Source organism: Lygodium microphyllum, chromosome 27, assembly GCF_053477565.2.
Source record: "Lygodium microphyllum isolate KBCC chromosome 27, Lygodium_microphyllum_v1.1.10, whole genome shotgun sequence".
Taxonomy (NCBI): Eukaryota; Viridiplantae; Streptophyta; class Polypodiopsida; order Schizaeales; family Lygodiaceae; genus Lygodium; species Lygodium microphyllum.
The window spans coordinates 76,175,445-76,191,197 of record NC_141161.1 but is presented as its reverse complement, the minus strand read 5'-3'; the positions used below and the strand labels follow the sequence as shown (position 1 = coordinate 76,191,197).

At 43.0% G+C, this 15,753-nt stretch overlaps 1 pseudogene; it reads right to left on the bottom strand.

Moving 5' to 3' along the window:
- Nucleotides 1-14,781: 14,781 nt before the first annotated feature.
- Nucleotides 14,782-15,388, bottom strand: LOC148012481 (rop guanine nucleotide exchange factor 7 pseudogene; annotated as a pseudogene).
- Nucleotides 15,389-15,753: the final 365 nt, after the last annotated feature.

The following is a 15,753-nucleotide window of genomic DNA, read 5'->3' as shown; positions in this document are numbered from 1 at the left end:
CCTTCCTCTCATAAAAATTCCGGGGGTAAAGATCTTGTGGACAGGGGGTTTAAGGAAATCCTCCTCTTCTCTACAAGACCTAGGGGAAAAAAATAGGGATGGCTTATGGGGGAAATCGAGTGGGAAGGGGCTTAGAGAAAACCCTCTTCTTCACTACAAGGAACGGCACCTAGGGGCTTGAGGGATATTTGGTAGGAAGGGCTTATAGGCTTCCTCTTCGAAGCCCGAGGGTGAAAATGGTCTTTTTGAGGATTCAATGGGAAGGGGGGCTTAGAGAAGCCCCCTTAGAAGCTTCTAAGAAGCTTCCAAGAAGCTTCTAGTATGATCAAAGGCCACGTGGAAAAAGGGGGAATGATAATGTCATGGGAAAAAGGGGGAAAAACGGGTGCTGACGTCGTGGGGGATTCTCTTGTCAGGGAATGGTGGTGTTGGCCGCTTTGCTAGATCTGGCAGCTCTGTTAAGGGTCTACGGTAGGCCCAAGGGCGACTTCCTCCTCCCGACAACAGCTCTGGTGTTTCCCTCCTTCGTGCTCTTCCACCGCCTCTCCACACTAGTCCCTGCTTCGGTTTCTCTCAAGTCGATGACCTCCTGCAATCTGACGACCTCTCCCTCCTTTCACGCCTAGGCATTACAACTTGTTGGTCATCAAGTACATGGCTAGGATTAGGTACGTACTTCGTCAATAGGCTGATATAAAATACATTACGAACCTTTAGGTTCTATGGAGTTGCAGTCTATAAGAATTCGGTCCTAGGCGCTTGAAGATCTTGTATGGTCCACAATACCTTGGACTTAGCTTCTTGCAATCTCCTAAGGAGAAAGAAATCTTCTTTGGCCGTATGTGAATGAAGACCATGTCTCCTTCCTCGAAGATTCTATCTTGATGCTTCAAATCCGCGTATGCCTTCTGTCTATCCCTAGCGGCTTGGATGTCCTGTCTTATTGACTTTACTTGGTCATCCATCTCTTCTAGCATGTGCCTTGAAGCTTCAACCCTCAAGGTTGGATCTGAGAAGTTTAGGGGACTTCGACAATCATGACCATACAATGCTTGAAAAGGGGTCATCTGAATGCTTTGTTGGTAAGAAGCATTGTAGGCAAACTCAACCGATGGCAAGTATTGAATTCACCTTTTTGGTTCATGACAACAGTGTGCCCTTAGCATATCCTTGATGACTTGATTGACTCGCTCCGTTTGGCCATTAGTTTGGGGATGGTAGGTTGTACTAAAATATAGTTGAGTCCCAATGGCTTCAAAGCTAGCTCTCCAGAAGTGTGATGTGAAGAGAGAATCACGATCACTAATGATTCTTCTGGGTAACCCATGTAGCTTGAATATCTCCTTGATAAACAACCTTGTAATGTCTGAGGCTTTATAGTTTGTCTTAACTGGAATAAGGTGTGTAACCTTAGTAAGCATGTCGACCACAACCATGATGGAGTTGTATCCTCCTTGAACTTGGGGTAGGACAACAAAAAAGTCCATACTGATGAATTCCCATTTCATTTGGGGAATGTCAAGTGGTTGCAACTTCCCTGGCATTTTGACATGTTCGGCCTTGATACGTTGACAAGACAAACACTCAATGACATATTTGAGAACATCACCTTTAAGCCTCTCCCAATAGTAGCCCTTCCTAACTGCATTGAGAATCTTGGCATAGCCAGGATGTCCTGAGAAAGGGGAATTATGAGCTTCCCACAATATCTTCTGCCTAAGTAACTGGCTTGTCAGTATACATAATCTGTTCTATAGTAGACAAGTCCACTATTAATAGAGAATTCATGATACTTAGCTTGTAGCTTCTGGTCCTGTTCCTTGATAGGGATCTTCCTTAGCATCTTTTGATAGGCTGGATCATGGCATGCTTCTTCTGTCGCTAGCTCAAGTATTGGGTTTTTTGGAATGGATACCTTTGTGGTTGGAGATCTAGCTATTGATGGATTTTGCAAGATTAGAGAATTAAGGAATGCCTTGCGACTGAGTGCATCGGCAACTACATTCTCCTTTCCAGGTCGGTATTTGATTTCAAAATCATGCTCCTCCGGCACTTCAATCCACCGATGTTGCCTCATGTTGAGCTCATTCTGGGTAAAGATCCACTTGAGACTTTTATGATCAGTCACTAGAGTAAACTTGTTACCCAATAAGTAGTGTCTCCAAAGCTTTAGAGCATGGATGACAGCTAACAGTTCTAGATCATGGGTAGCATAATTCTTCTCATGGCTCTTCAGTTTCCTTGAAGAGTATGCTATAGGATGACCTTCTTGCATGAGCACGCATCCTAAGGCAAGCGTGCTAGCATCCGTTACTACTTCGAACTCCTTTTTGAGGTCCGGAAGTTTCAATATAGGTGCTGATACCAAACTTTGCTTTAATCTATCAAAGCTAGATTGTTTGGCAAGCTGACCAAGGAAATGGATGTTTGCTTCTTTATTAAGTTCGTAAGAGGTGCTGCAATCAAAGCATAGTTTTTGATGAAGACCCTATACCATCTCGTCAATCCAAGAAAACTGCATATTTGTTGGACAATTATTGGTAGTGGCCATTCTAGAACATCTTTGACTTTGGCCAGATGCACTGAGATTCCTTCCGCTCATACGATGAATCCCAAATATTCAATCTGACGTTTGAAGAATGTACACTTCTTCATCTTAGCATAGAGCTTGTGTGCCCTCATTATCTCAAGGAAAATCCGAAGCTGGGGTTCATGATCTTCTTCTTGTTTGGAATAGACTAGGGTATCGTCGAAGAAGACGAGTACGAAGTCATCAAGATATGGCCTAAAGATATCCTGCATTAACCTGTTGAAGGTGGGAGGTGCATTCGTAAGCCCGAATGACATAACTTGGAACTCAAAGTATCCATATCTTGTGTTGAAGGCCGTATTTGGGGTATCTTCTTCCTTGATCCTTATCTAATGGTAACTAGACATGAGATCAATCTTGGAGAAGATCTTTGCACCTTGAAGATAATCAAGAAGCTCATCTATCCTAGGAATAGGGTACTTGTTCTTAACAGTGAATTGATTCAACCCTCTATAATCAATACATAGTCCAAGCGTTCCATCTTTCTTTTTTTAGAACAGTACTGGAGCTCCCCATGGTGAACTGCTAGGACAGATGTAGCCCTGATCTAGCAGTTGCTTAAGTTGCTCTTTCAGCTCAATTGCTTCCGGGATGGACATCTTATAAGGCCTCTTTGCAATTGGCGCAGCTCCTGGCACTAGCTTGATCTCATGATCCACTTCTCTTTGAGGCGGGAGTTCTGTCATCTCTTCAGGAAATACGTCTGCGTACTCCTTTAGCCATGAAGGTTCTTCACTAGACTCCTGCTTCTGATCTAACTTATTGAGCTTAATGAAGTAGATAGGTAGTCCCTTTCTAACTCCCTTTATAATTTGAGATGCTTTGGCCAATTGAATATTCGGCTTTCCAGCCTCACCTTGAGTTGTCACCAATTCCCTTTCAGAGTTTCGAAAGGAAACTTGGCCCTTTCCAGAATGAATGTGGGCATCCTTAGGTTTAAGACAATCCATTCCGAGTAAACACTCGTGGATACCTAGGTTCATGACTCTGAATTTGACCAAAGTCATCTTTCCTCCCAGAAAGAATTCCACCTTAGCAGTTTGCCTGTTACAAGTGACCCCATGACCATTTGCTAATTCCACAAGCAAGGTAGGTGCTTCTACTGTGGCTATTCCTAATCTTCTTGCACAAGCTGATGAGATAAAGGAATGTATACTGCCGCAATCCATGAAGGTTTTGAAACCTTTACCTTGATAGTCCGATGGTGTCTGAATCACTGAAAACTGGCGATTCAGGCCTTTCTTGTGAAGAGTGGCATGGACTGTCGTGCTTTTAGACTCTACTTCCATGGTTGGATCTTCTTCTTCGCACAATTCCCTGTTGGCAACACATGCAATTCTTCCTCTGCCTCGGGTGGTGGCTCCCTGGCCACAACCAGTTCCTTGGAAAGTTGCTTGAAGATGTCCTCCGCCAAGCTTGGGACATTGCCTCTTGAAATGACCGGGATCGTTGGAGTGAAAATAATGGAGATTTCAGCCATTGCTTTGGGTAGGGACAAAGTTGTTGACATTAGTCCTTGCTTTCTTTCTTTGTCCCCAGTTTTCACCTTGAACTCTCTTCGCTTGGGGCCTATATGCTCCTCTATTCTGGTCATTATAAGTCCAAGTTTTGTTACTTCTTGGCCTAGTCTGCACCTCCTGAATTATGGGCGCAGCTCGAATGAGTGCGTCCTGTAGATTTGTTAGGCGCATAGATTCAAGGCAGGTATTCACTGGTGTGTTTAAACCAGCACAAAATTTTGACACCTGCTGTGTCATGTCCATCTGTGGCGCATACTTAAGAAGTGAGACAAATTTTGAGTAGTATGCGTCAAGAATGAGACCCAGCTGTTTCATCTCGTAGAACTCATTCATTTTCTGCATGCGATACGCAGGTGGTAAGTATCTTCCTTGCACAGCTTTCTTCAGCTTTTCTCGATAACGGATCCTTTTGAGATCCCTTGATCTCTGCACCATTACTTCCACCAAAGCTTGGCTTCGCTGTTGAGCTTCAGCTTGGTGAGCATAGCCTGGTTGGCGGGTGCAGTACTGACTGCTTCAAAGTAATCTTCCATGGACTCTATCAAAAATCTCAGTATCCGCTTGGACAGTCCTACCTTTCCTGTCAAATTCTGGCGGCTTGATCTTCTTGAGAAAAAACTTCTTCTCCTGGATCACGGTAGTACTTGATGTAGGGGAAAAATTGGGAATCTGTACCTGGGGTTGTGCGTAAATAGAGGATTCTTAATGTTATAACTCACTAATCGTTATGATTTTATATTTCATACCCAATTCAGCTCTATCAGCCCCAAGAAACCTAGCCACTTAACTTTTTATCAATTCTCATAGATAAGACAGACCTTGATAAAAAGAAGTCTTATTTTATTTACATGGGCATAATCCTTTCGGAGTATAATAATTCTTGTGATGATAGAGCAACTATTACATTTAGTTCGGGGAAAATAATGTTGTATTACATTTAGCTACGGGAACTGGATAATAGTATGGTTTTGGGTCATGGATCTTCAGGAATCGGTAAGTCATCGGAAGATTAGGGTATCCTTTCCTTTGGTACCCATTCTTCTCGTAGCATCCCAACAGCTGAATCCTGTCAGCGGGGATTACGCGGGTCACTTCCTCGTACACATATGAGTTCAGCTCAGCCATCCGACCTTCGATATGTAAAGTTGAGTTTACGCGAGTCTCCACAAAAATGAGAAGCTTCATGATCTTCAGGTCCTCCAACCACTTGATCCTCTTTAGGTTGGTTCGAAGGTACGCAAACCGGTGGGCAGCTATGTAGTAGATTCCTGAGTCACCCGTCCATCTCCGTTCCATGTACAAAGGCGATGGATTATAAATACGGTCTGGGATGTTCATCATATCGATCCTTTGCCGATAATCCGACCAATGCATCGTGGTCATAAACATGACTCGGAACACCAAGAACCTGTCCCACGCTTCTTAATTCTGCAAGATAGTATCGAAAGTAAGGAAATATTCTCACAGTGACATTTTCTTTACTTCTTCTTATTAAAATTGCTCAACGGAGAGACCTCACGCGATGGGTTCGGTTCACCTTCCCGGCGCAGCTAACAACCCCCTTGATTAGGGTCAAGCAGACAATCATGGGTAATTGAGGCTGCCTCTCCCTTCAGGCCTTCAACCTAAAGCATTAGATATCTTTTCATCCTTTAGTTCCTTGAGCAAACAAAGCAAACAGTGCTCTCTAAATTGTTACAAGCACAATCATTTCTAGCAGTCGCTAATTGGCCAATTGCTAAGGAGTGAATCCTTCTCTCCGAATGTATCGAGCATTCGATCCGGGATCAATTGCGACTCAGCAAGATCCCCAAGTGTTTGTTTGTTAACCCTTATGTCCTTGGGTTAGGGCCGTACTCTATTAACCCAACTTAACCAATACCTTAGGTTCTATTAATAGTAAATCATGGCGACTATGTTGCTCCAAATTATTGATTGGTCCTTTCCTTCCAAGCAAATATCTAATTCCCTTATCTTGGAAACTTTTCCCAAGAAAGGTGATATAACAGGATGACTACTCATCCTCTTGCAAGTTAAACTTGTGCAAGAATCCACCAATCTCATTCCAAGAAATTGGCCATTCTCTTGCGATCAAACCACAAGTTCATGCGACGTTGCAACTTGTTACACAAGTGTCGCATCTATTCCATGGGATTATTTCACCCATCGAACGGCGTCTTCTGATCACGGAATCATGATTAGAGTAAGAAACATGGTTTAGGGTGTCTTCATATCCAATCCATTCTCGATTGCACTAGGCCGTTCGGTCCTAGGGTTCCAACTCAATCTAAGTTTCATCTTTTTAACGAGTGATCCTTAGGGTAGAACCCCTAGATCGTTTCTTGCAAGTACGTCCTATTGTCCTTACATTCAGTGAATGTGGGCAGAACTTTAGGGTATGAGAATTTTGACTTGGCAATAAGTGCGACTAGGTCAAGTCCTTAATGTGCTAAACCCTAGTTAGCACTTGGAGTATATTGTATCGATTTAACCATCCTAAGCGAATCCTTTGCGGTTTAGGTGTTTTGGGTAATCCATTTTACTTGTCTTACGACAAGGACAAACTATTCCTAAAGATATTGTCTTGATCAAAGAGGGGAAAAACTAGTTGCATTATTACGATACAATTCTCGTAAGCATACGATTCATTAAGACCAAAACACATGTTAAATTACAGCATAATTTCCATAGATGCTACTAGGACATGCATTCACGATTTATGCCACTAAGCTTTTAAGGTTTTATGTTAAAACAAACCATGCAGCCTTTCCCTAACTACATTTCTGAATGAAATATTCGTACGCTGAATGAGCATTACGCAACCTTTCCTAACTACTACGTAGTTAAATGAGATTTATGCCAATTGAAAATAGAGTTAACCTACTTCACGCAGCCTTGGAATCTTTTCCATGCCTTGCAATTCCCTATGGTTGATAACGACTTTTTAATGAATCATTACGAACAAGATTTGTCTAAAATTGCGACATGCAATTTAATCTTTCCATGTATAATCGAAGGTGTACTACAAGAATTTCGACTTTGTAATGGTAGTCATTAGTTGTTCTAGATTCGTTACTTTGTAATGCACAAAGGCAACTTGCTGAAAAATTCTTAGACACCTTATGTTCTTTTTCGTTCATTCCTTTAAAAGTACAAATGACCAATCTTCAATCGATCGAGAGTTACTTCTAGTAAATTTAAAATAGTCAATTTATTTCAAACGCATCTAACTAGGCGGATTTGACAAGCATAAGTGCATCCTAATTCCATGAAATAACCATATATAATTGCAATACTTCGACGTAAATCAAAAATAGGAAGAAAACTTGGACTTGTGGGTTCGGTGAAATATCCACATGAATATTAGGAGATGATCCTCCTGCGGTTGCGCCTTGTGACTTTTTAGGGGCCATTGTGAATTTGACTTCTAGTTTGCCTTCGTGGATTCGAACTTCTTGCCTTGGCTCATAGACTTATGATATTTGGCCGTCTCCCTCGTACGTGCAAATCCCTTTGAGGTACGGCTCCTTGACAGAAGTACCAACTTGCAGAATTTGGCTTTGGAAGGTCTTAGGGTTGAGAGCTTCGGCCTTCTTCCTTTCGGAAAAGAGGGATTTTCTGAAGGGATCTTGTGAAGGCATTGCGAAAAAGGCAGCTTGAGAGATATTCTTCTCCTTGAAATTCTGGCTAGGAATGGCTTTATGGGGCCTTGTGGAAATGGGGCTTTATGAACTTCTCCTTCCTCTCATAAAAATTTCGGCGGTAAAGATCTTGTGGACAGGGGGATTAAGGAAATCCTCCTCTTCTCTACAAGACCTGGGGGGAAAAAATAGAGATGGCTTATGGGGAAAATCGAGTGGAAAGGGGCTAAGAGAAACCCCTCTTTTTCACTGCAAGGAACTGGGCCTAGGGGCTTGAGGGATATTTGGTAGGAAGGCCTTATAGGCTTCCTCTTCGAAGCCGGGGGGTGAAAATGGCCTTTTTGAGGATTCAATGGGAAGGGGGGCTTAGAGAAGCCCCCTTAGAAGCTTCTAAGAGGCTTCTACTATGTTCAAAGGCCACGTGGAAAAAGGGGGAAAAAGTGGTGCTGATGTCATGGGGGATTCCCTTGTCAGGGGATGGCGGTGTTGGCCGCTTTGGTGGATCTGGCGGCGGCTGTTCAGCCACCTACGGTAGGCCCAACGGCCACTTCCTCCTCTCGACAGCAGCTCTAGCGTCTCCCTCCTTCATGCTCTTCCACGGCCTCTCTACACTAGTCCCAGCTTCTCTTCCTCTCAAGTGGACGACCTCCTCCAATTTGACGACCTCTCCCTCCTTTCACGCCTTATGAAGCCTGTCGCAGCTCCCTTTTCTCCTAACCTTCTCCCTTAGAGGGGGTATTTATAGAACAAGGGGGGAGAGGGCTCCCCCCTACGTGGCCCCCTTGCATGGCATCCTCCCCCCACCTCCTCATGTTGCCTTAATAGCCCATCCCCTTCCCTCAGTCACGGATCGACTGGGGAAGGTAAATAAAAAAATTTGCAATAATTTTTTCTCAACATTATCCTCTTAACCTCTTCCCAAGAGGATGTTTCCCCGTGGCTATGCGGGTTTCGAACCTCGGTCCCGATTTGCCAATGCGGAGGTCATGATTCCTCGTGTACGGTTTATAGATTGCACTGCCGATAACTCCAATGCTGGAATTAACCTTTGCATGAGTTTCATGCGGGGTGTGGAAAGTCGGACTAGCAATATTTTTCAAATGGGAATATTACATTCTCTCCCCCTTGGAGGAATCGAGATGTCCTCATCACGAGATAAACTGGGGATATTGTTGGTTGAGAGTGCTCTTATCCATCCAAGTGGCATCCTCCTCGGGATAATCTTTCCACTGGATGAGGTATTCTCTCAAGGTTCTAGATCTCAGTTGTCTCTCCCTAACATGTAAGATCTTGTCAGGCCATAGCTCAAGGACTCCTTGGCTAGGCATTACAACTTGTTGGTCATCAAGTACACGGTTAGGATTAGGTACATACTTCTTCAATAGGCTGATATGGAATACATTATGAACCTTTAGGTTCTCAGGGAGTTGCAGTCTATAAGCATTAGGTCCTAGGCACTTGAGGATCTTGTATGGTCCACAATACCTTGGACTTAGCTTCTTGAAATCTCCTAAGGATAGAGAACTCTTCTTTGGCCGTACGCGAATGAAGACCATGTCTCCTTCCTCGAAGATTCTATCTTGAAACTTCAAATCCGCGTATGCCCTCTGTCTATCCTTGGTGGCTTGGATGTCTTGTCTTATTGACTTTACTTGGTTATCCATCTCTCTCAGCATCTGCCTTGAGGCTTTAACCCTCAAGGTTGAATTTGAGAAAATTAGGGAACTTCGATAGTCATGACCATACAATGCTTGAAAAGGGGTCATTTGAATGCTTTGTTGGTAAGAAGCATTGTAGGCAAACTCAACCAGTGGCAAGTATTGAATCCACCTTTTTGGTTCACGACAGTAGTGTGCCCTTAGCATATCCTCGATGACTTGATTGACTCGCTCTGTTTGGCCATCAGTTTGGGGATGGTAGGCTGTATTAAAACAGAGTTGTGTCCCGATGGCTTCAAAGATAGCTCTTCAGAAGTGTGATGTGAAGAGAGAATCACGATCACTAATGATTATTTTGGGTAACCCATGTAGCTTGAATATGTCCTTGATAAACAACCTTGCAATGTCTGAGGCTTTATAGTTTGTCTTAACTGGAATCAGGTGTGCAACCTTAGTAAGCATGTCGACCACAACCATGATGGAGTTGTATCCTCCTTGAAATTGGGGTAGGCCAACAACAAAGTCCATACTGATGAATTCCCATTTCATTTGGGGAATTTCAAGTGGTTGCAACTTCCCTGGCATTTTGACATGTTCGGCCTTGATACGTTGACAAGACAAACACTCAGTTACATATTTGAGAACATCACCTTTAAGCCTCTCCCAATAGTAGCTCTTCCTAACTGCATTGAGAGTCTTGGTATAGAGCCAGGATGTCCTGAGAAAGGGGAATCATGAGCTTCCCACAATATCTTCTACCTAAGTAACTGGCTTGCCGGTATACATAATCTCGTTCTATAGTAGACAAGTCCATTATTGATAGAGAATTCATGATACTTAGCTTGTAGCTTCAAGTCCTGTTCCTTGATAGGGATCTTCCTTAATATCTTTTGATAGGCTGGATCATGGCATGCTTCTTCTCTCTCTAGCTCAAGTATTGGGTTGTTTGACATGGATACCTTTGTGGCTAGAGATCTAGCTATTGATGGATTTTGCAAGATTAGAGAATTAAGGAATGCCTTGCGACTGAGTGCATCAGCAACTACATTCTCCTTTCCAGGTCGGTATTTGATTTCAAAATCATATTCCTCCAGCACTTCAATCCACCGATGTTGCCTCATGTTGATCTCGTTCTGGGTAAAGATCCACTTGAGACTTTTATGATCAGTCACTAGAGTAAACTTGTTACCAACAGGTAGTGTCTCCAAAGATTTAGAGCATGGATGACAACTAACAGTTCTAAATCATGGGTAGCATAATTCTTCTCATGGCTCTTCAGTTTCCTTGAAGATTATGCTACGGGATGACCTTCTTGCATAAGCACACATCCTAAGGCAAGAGTGCTAGCATTCGTTACTACTTTGAACTCCTTATTACTGAGGTCTATAAGTTTGTGCTGATACCAAACTTTGCTTTAATCTATCAAAGCTAGATTGTTCGACAGCTGACCATGCAATGGATGTTTGCTTCTTCAGTAAGTCCATCAGAGGTGCTACAATCAAAGCATAGTTTTTGATGAAGACACTATACCATCCCGTCAATCCAAGAAAACTGCGTATTTCTTTGATAGTTTTTGGTAGTTCCATTCTAGAACATCTCTGCTGACTTTGGTCGGATCCACTGAGATTCCTTCCACTGATACGATGAATCCCATATATTCAATCTGACGTTTGAAGAATGCACACTTCTTCATTGTAGCGTAAAGCTTGTGTGCCCTCATTATCTCAAGGACAATCCGAAGCTGGGGTTCATGATCTTCTTCTTGTTTGGAGTAGACTAGTGTATCGTCGAAGAAGACGAGTACAAAGTCATCAAGATATGGCCTAAAGATATCCTGCATTAATCTGTTGAAGGTGGCAGGTGCATTCGTAAGCCCGAATGACATAAGTAGGAACTCAAAGTGTCCATATCTTGTGTTGAAGGCCATCTTTGGGATATCTTCTTCCTTGATCCTTATTTGATAGTAAGCAGACATGAGATCAATCTTGGAGAAGATCTTTGCACCTTGAAGACGATCAAGAAGCTCATCAATTCTAGAAAAAGGGCACTTGTTCTTAACAGTTGATTGATTCAACCCTCTGTAATCAATACACAGTCGAAGTGTTCCATCTTTCTTTTTCTGGAATAGTATTGCAGCACCCCATGGTGAACTGCTAGGATGGATGTAGCCCTGATCTAAGAGTTGCTTGAGTTGCTCCTTCAGCTCAATTGGTTCCGGGATGGACATCCTATAAGGCCTCTTTGCAATTGGCGTAGCTCCTGGCACTAGCTTGATCTCATGATCCACTTCTCTCTGAGACGGGAGTTTTGTCAGCTCTTCAGGAAATACGTCCACGTATTCCTTTAGCCATGAAGGTTCTTCACTAGACTCTTGCTTCTGATCTAACTTATTGAGCTTAATCAAGTAGACACGTAGTCCCTTTCTAACTCCCTTTATAATCCGAGATGCTTTGGCCAATTGAATTTTCGGCTTTCCAGCCTCACCTTGAGTTGTGACCAATTCCCTTTCAAAGTTTCAAAAGGAAACTTGGACCTTTCCAGAATGAATGTGGGCATCCTTAGGTTTAAGCCAATCCATTCCGAGTAAAAACTCGTCGATACCTAGGTTCATGACTCTGAATTTGACCGAAGTCATCTTTCCTCCCAGAAAGAATTCCACCTTAGCAGTTTGCTTGGTACAAGTGACCCCACGACCATTTGCTAATTCCACAAGCAAGGTAGGTGCTTCTACTATGGCTATTCCTAATCTTCTTGCACAAGCTGGTGAGATAAAGGAATGTGTACTGCCACAATCAATCAAGGTTTTGAAACCTTTACCTTGATAGTCCGATGGTGTCTGAATCTCCGAAAACTGGCGATTCGGGCCTTTCTTGTGAAGAGTGGCATGGACTGTCACCCTTTCAAACTCTGCTTCCATGGTTGGGTCTTCTTCTTCGCACAATTCCCTGTTGGCAACATAGGCGGTTCTTCCTCTACCTCGGGTGGTGGCTCCCTAGCCACGACCAGTTCCTTGGAAAGTTGCTTGACAATGTCCTCCACCAAGGTTGGGACATTGCCTCTTGAAATGACCGCGCTCGTTGTAGTGGAAACAACAGAAATTTTGGCCATTGCTTTGGGTAGGGACAAAGTTTTTGACATTATTAGTCTTTGCTTTCTTTCTTTATCCCCGGTTTCGACCCTGAAATCTCTTCGTTTGGGGCCTATATGCTCCTCTGTTCTGGTCATTCTAAGTCCAAGTTTTGTTACTTCTTGGCCTAGCCTGCACCTTCTGAATTATGGGCGCAACTGGAATGAGTGAGTCTTGTAGATCTGTTGGGTGCACAGATTCAAGGCGGGTATTCATTGGTGGGTTTAAACCAGCACAAAATTTTGACACCTGCTATGTCATGTCCATCTGTGGCGCATACTTAAGAAGTGAGACGAATTTTGAGTAGTATGCGTCAAGAGTGAGACCCAGCTGTTTCAGCTAGTAGAACTCATTCATTTTCTACATGTGATACGTAGGTGGTAAGTATGTTCCTTGCACAGCTTTCTTTAGCTTTTCCCAGGTAACGGATCCTTCCAAGATCCCTTGATCTCTGCACCATTGCTTCCACCAAAGCCTGGCTTCGCCGGTGAGCTTCAGCTTGGCGAGCATAGCCTGGTTGGTGGGTGCAATACCGACTGCTTCTTCAAAGTAATCTTCCATGGACTCTATCTAAATATCAGGATCCGCTTGGACAGTCCTACCTTTCCCGTCAAATTGTGGCGGCTTGATTTGCTTGAGAAGAAACTTCTTCTCCTGGATCACGGCAGTACTTGATGTAGGGGGCGAACTGGGAATCTGTACCTGGGGTTGTGCCTGAATAGAGGATTCTTAACGTTATAACTCGCAAATCGTTATGATTTTATATTTCATACCCAATTTAGCTATCAGCCAAGAAACCTAGCCACTTAACTTTTTATCAATTCTCGTAGACAAGACAGACATTGATAAAAAGAAGTCTTATATTATTTATATGGGCATAATCCTTTCGGAGTACAATAATTCCTGTGATGATAGAGCAACTGTTACATTTAGTTCGGGGAGAATAATGTTGTATTATATTTAGATATGGGAACTGGATAATAGTATAGTTTCGGGTCAAGGATCTTCAGGAATCAGTAAGTCATCGAAAGATTAGGGTATCCTTTCCTTTGGTACCCATTCTTCTCATACCATCCCAACACCTTGATCCTGTCGGCGGGGATTATGTGGGTCACTTCCTCGTACACATATGAGTTCAGCTCAGCCCTCCAACCTTCGATATGTAAAGTTGAGTTAACGTGAGCCTCCACAAAAATTAATAGCTTCATGATCTTCAGGTCCTCCAACGACTTGATCCTCTTTAGGTTGGTTCGAAGGTATGCAAACTGGTGGGCAGCTATGTATTAGATTCTTGAGTCACCCGTCCATCTCCGTTCCACGTACAAAGGCGATGGATTATAAATAGGGTCTAGGATGTTCATCATATCGATGCGTTGTCGATAATCCGCGGAATGCATCACGGTCATAAACATGACTCGGAACACTAGGAAGCTATTCCACGCTTCATAATTCTGCGAGACAGTATCGAAAGTAAGGAAATGTTCTCACAACAACATTTGCTTTACTTCTTCTTATTAAAATTTCTTAAAAACAAATCCTTCATTGGTTCGCTCTGAAACCAACTGTAATGAGTCCACCTGTTCCCTTTAGGACACGTCTTAGCAGTCCAACGGAAAGGAGGTCTAGAAATCTCAGCCCGGCACTTCCATGAAATGTTACGAGGTTTGCGATATAGATCTTGTTGATAAATATGTCATATCCTATGGTTGTATATAAAGTGTCTTTAGGTTTGGGGTATCTATCTTTTGAGGATACCATTTTAGTGTGTGTGGACTATTGGAGAAATAGAGGAGAATAATGGAGGAGAAGAAGACATTGAGCTCCTGACTTCCCATTTGAGTGGCCTCACTGACTCCCTCCACTTCAGTTTTGTCAATTGGTATTAGAGCAGGGAGATTGTATAGTTTGTAGTAATAGCAATGCTTAGGCCTCTTACCCATCAGAATCCTCAAAGAATTTCTGATATCTTTCGAGAATCCCAAGGCATACAATACATGGACTTTTCGAAGACACTGCTAAGTTTTGTGTGGCAGGCGCAAGATGAAACCGACTGATGGAGCCACAGAAGATGTTCTTTGCATCAAAAGCCTACCAACGCCACGATTCATTCCTCATGACCGACTAGCAACGCCTATTCCACCATTGATTCCAGAACCACCACCAACTGGATTATATGTACCAACAGCTCTTGGCCCAGATAACATTGCGTGTGTCCCATCAGCTTTCCAAGTTGACTTGCCATATGCTATTGTTGCTGCATATGCATCATTGTCAGCCCCTGGTCCATCTGCAGCTGCTGGTGGACGAGCTTGGTAGCCCCCTGTGTTGGATCCATAGCCAGCCACACCAGGATAGTAGCTTCAATCCAGTTTGCCATTTCCACTACATTATGCTCAGTTGACAAGTCCAGTATATAGAGGACTGCTTCTGCAAAGAAATACTCTGAAGAAATATGCCTGTAAATGGTCTCCCCAAGATTGGTTTTTCCACTATTGGGCAGTACATCCCAATACACTGTGGGCACTTCCATTTCAGTCAAGACTTGACTATTTATTGAAATTACAGCCTTCAGTATCTGGTTTGCACATTCCCTTTGATGTTGCAGGGACCGTCTGCCTGCTTCTGAAAGACCATTTATGGAGACTTTTTGGAGTAGGCAACCACCACTTTTCTTCTTGTCGTTGTGGAAGCCTTTGTACACCATAGCCATCATCTTCCACAACAAAAATGCCTTGGTCAGCGTACCAAAACTCTGTTTCACTGAAGCTATCTAAGCAATCCAGAAGCACTGTATCCAACTTCCCTAATGCAGGAAGATTGACCTGGATATCAGAACGAGGTTTGTTGATCATTACCTCGACTCTACTACCATGTGAAATTTTTTTCCAAGAAGGTACAAGCTCTACAATTCTTCTGCAACTTCAGCTTGGCACAAAAAATTGCATAAAAATTGCAGGAAAAGTGGTCAACTTTAGACCCATGTTTTGATGCTTTTTTTGGGTCATACAGACATCGTGTGGGATCCGATTTGGATGTTTCTTGTTGGGAACTGAATGCATGACATATTGGCATCATGGATGGATATATATGACACTTTTTGGACACATGTATGACAATCATATTGCTGAATACCATTTCTGGACAGATTGTATTGTTGTTTTCTTTTGAATTTGCAGCAGTCATGATGTCTAACACGGCACAGATCACTCAGATCATG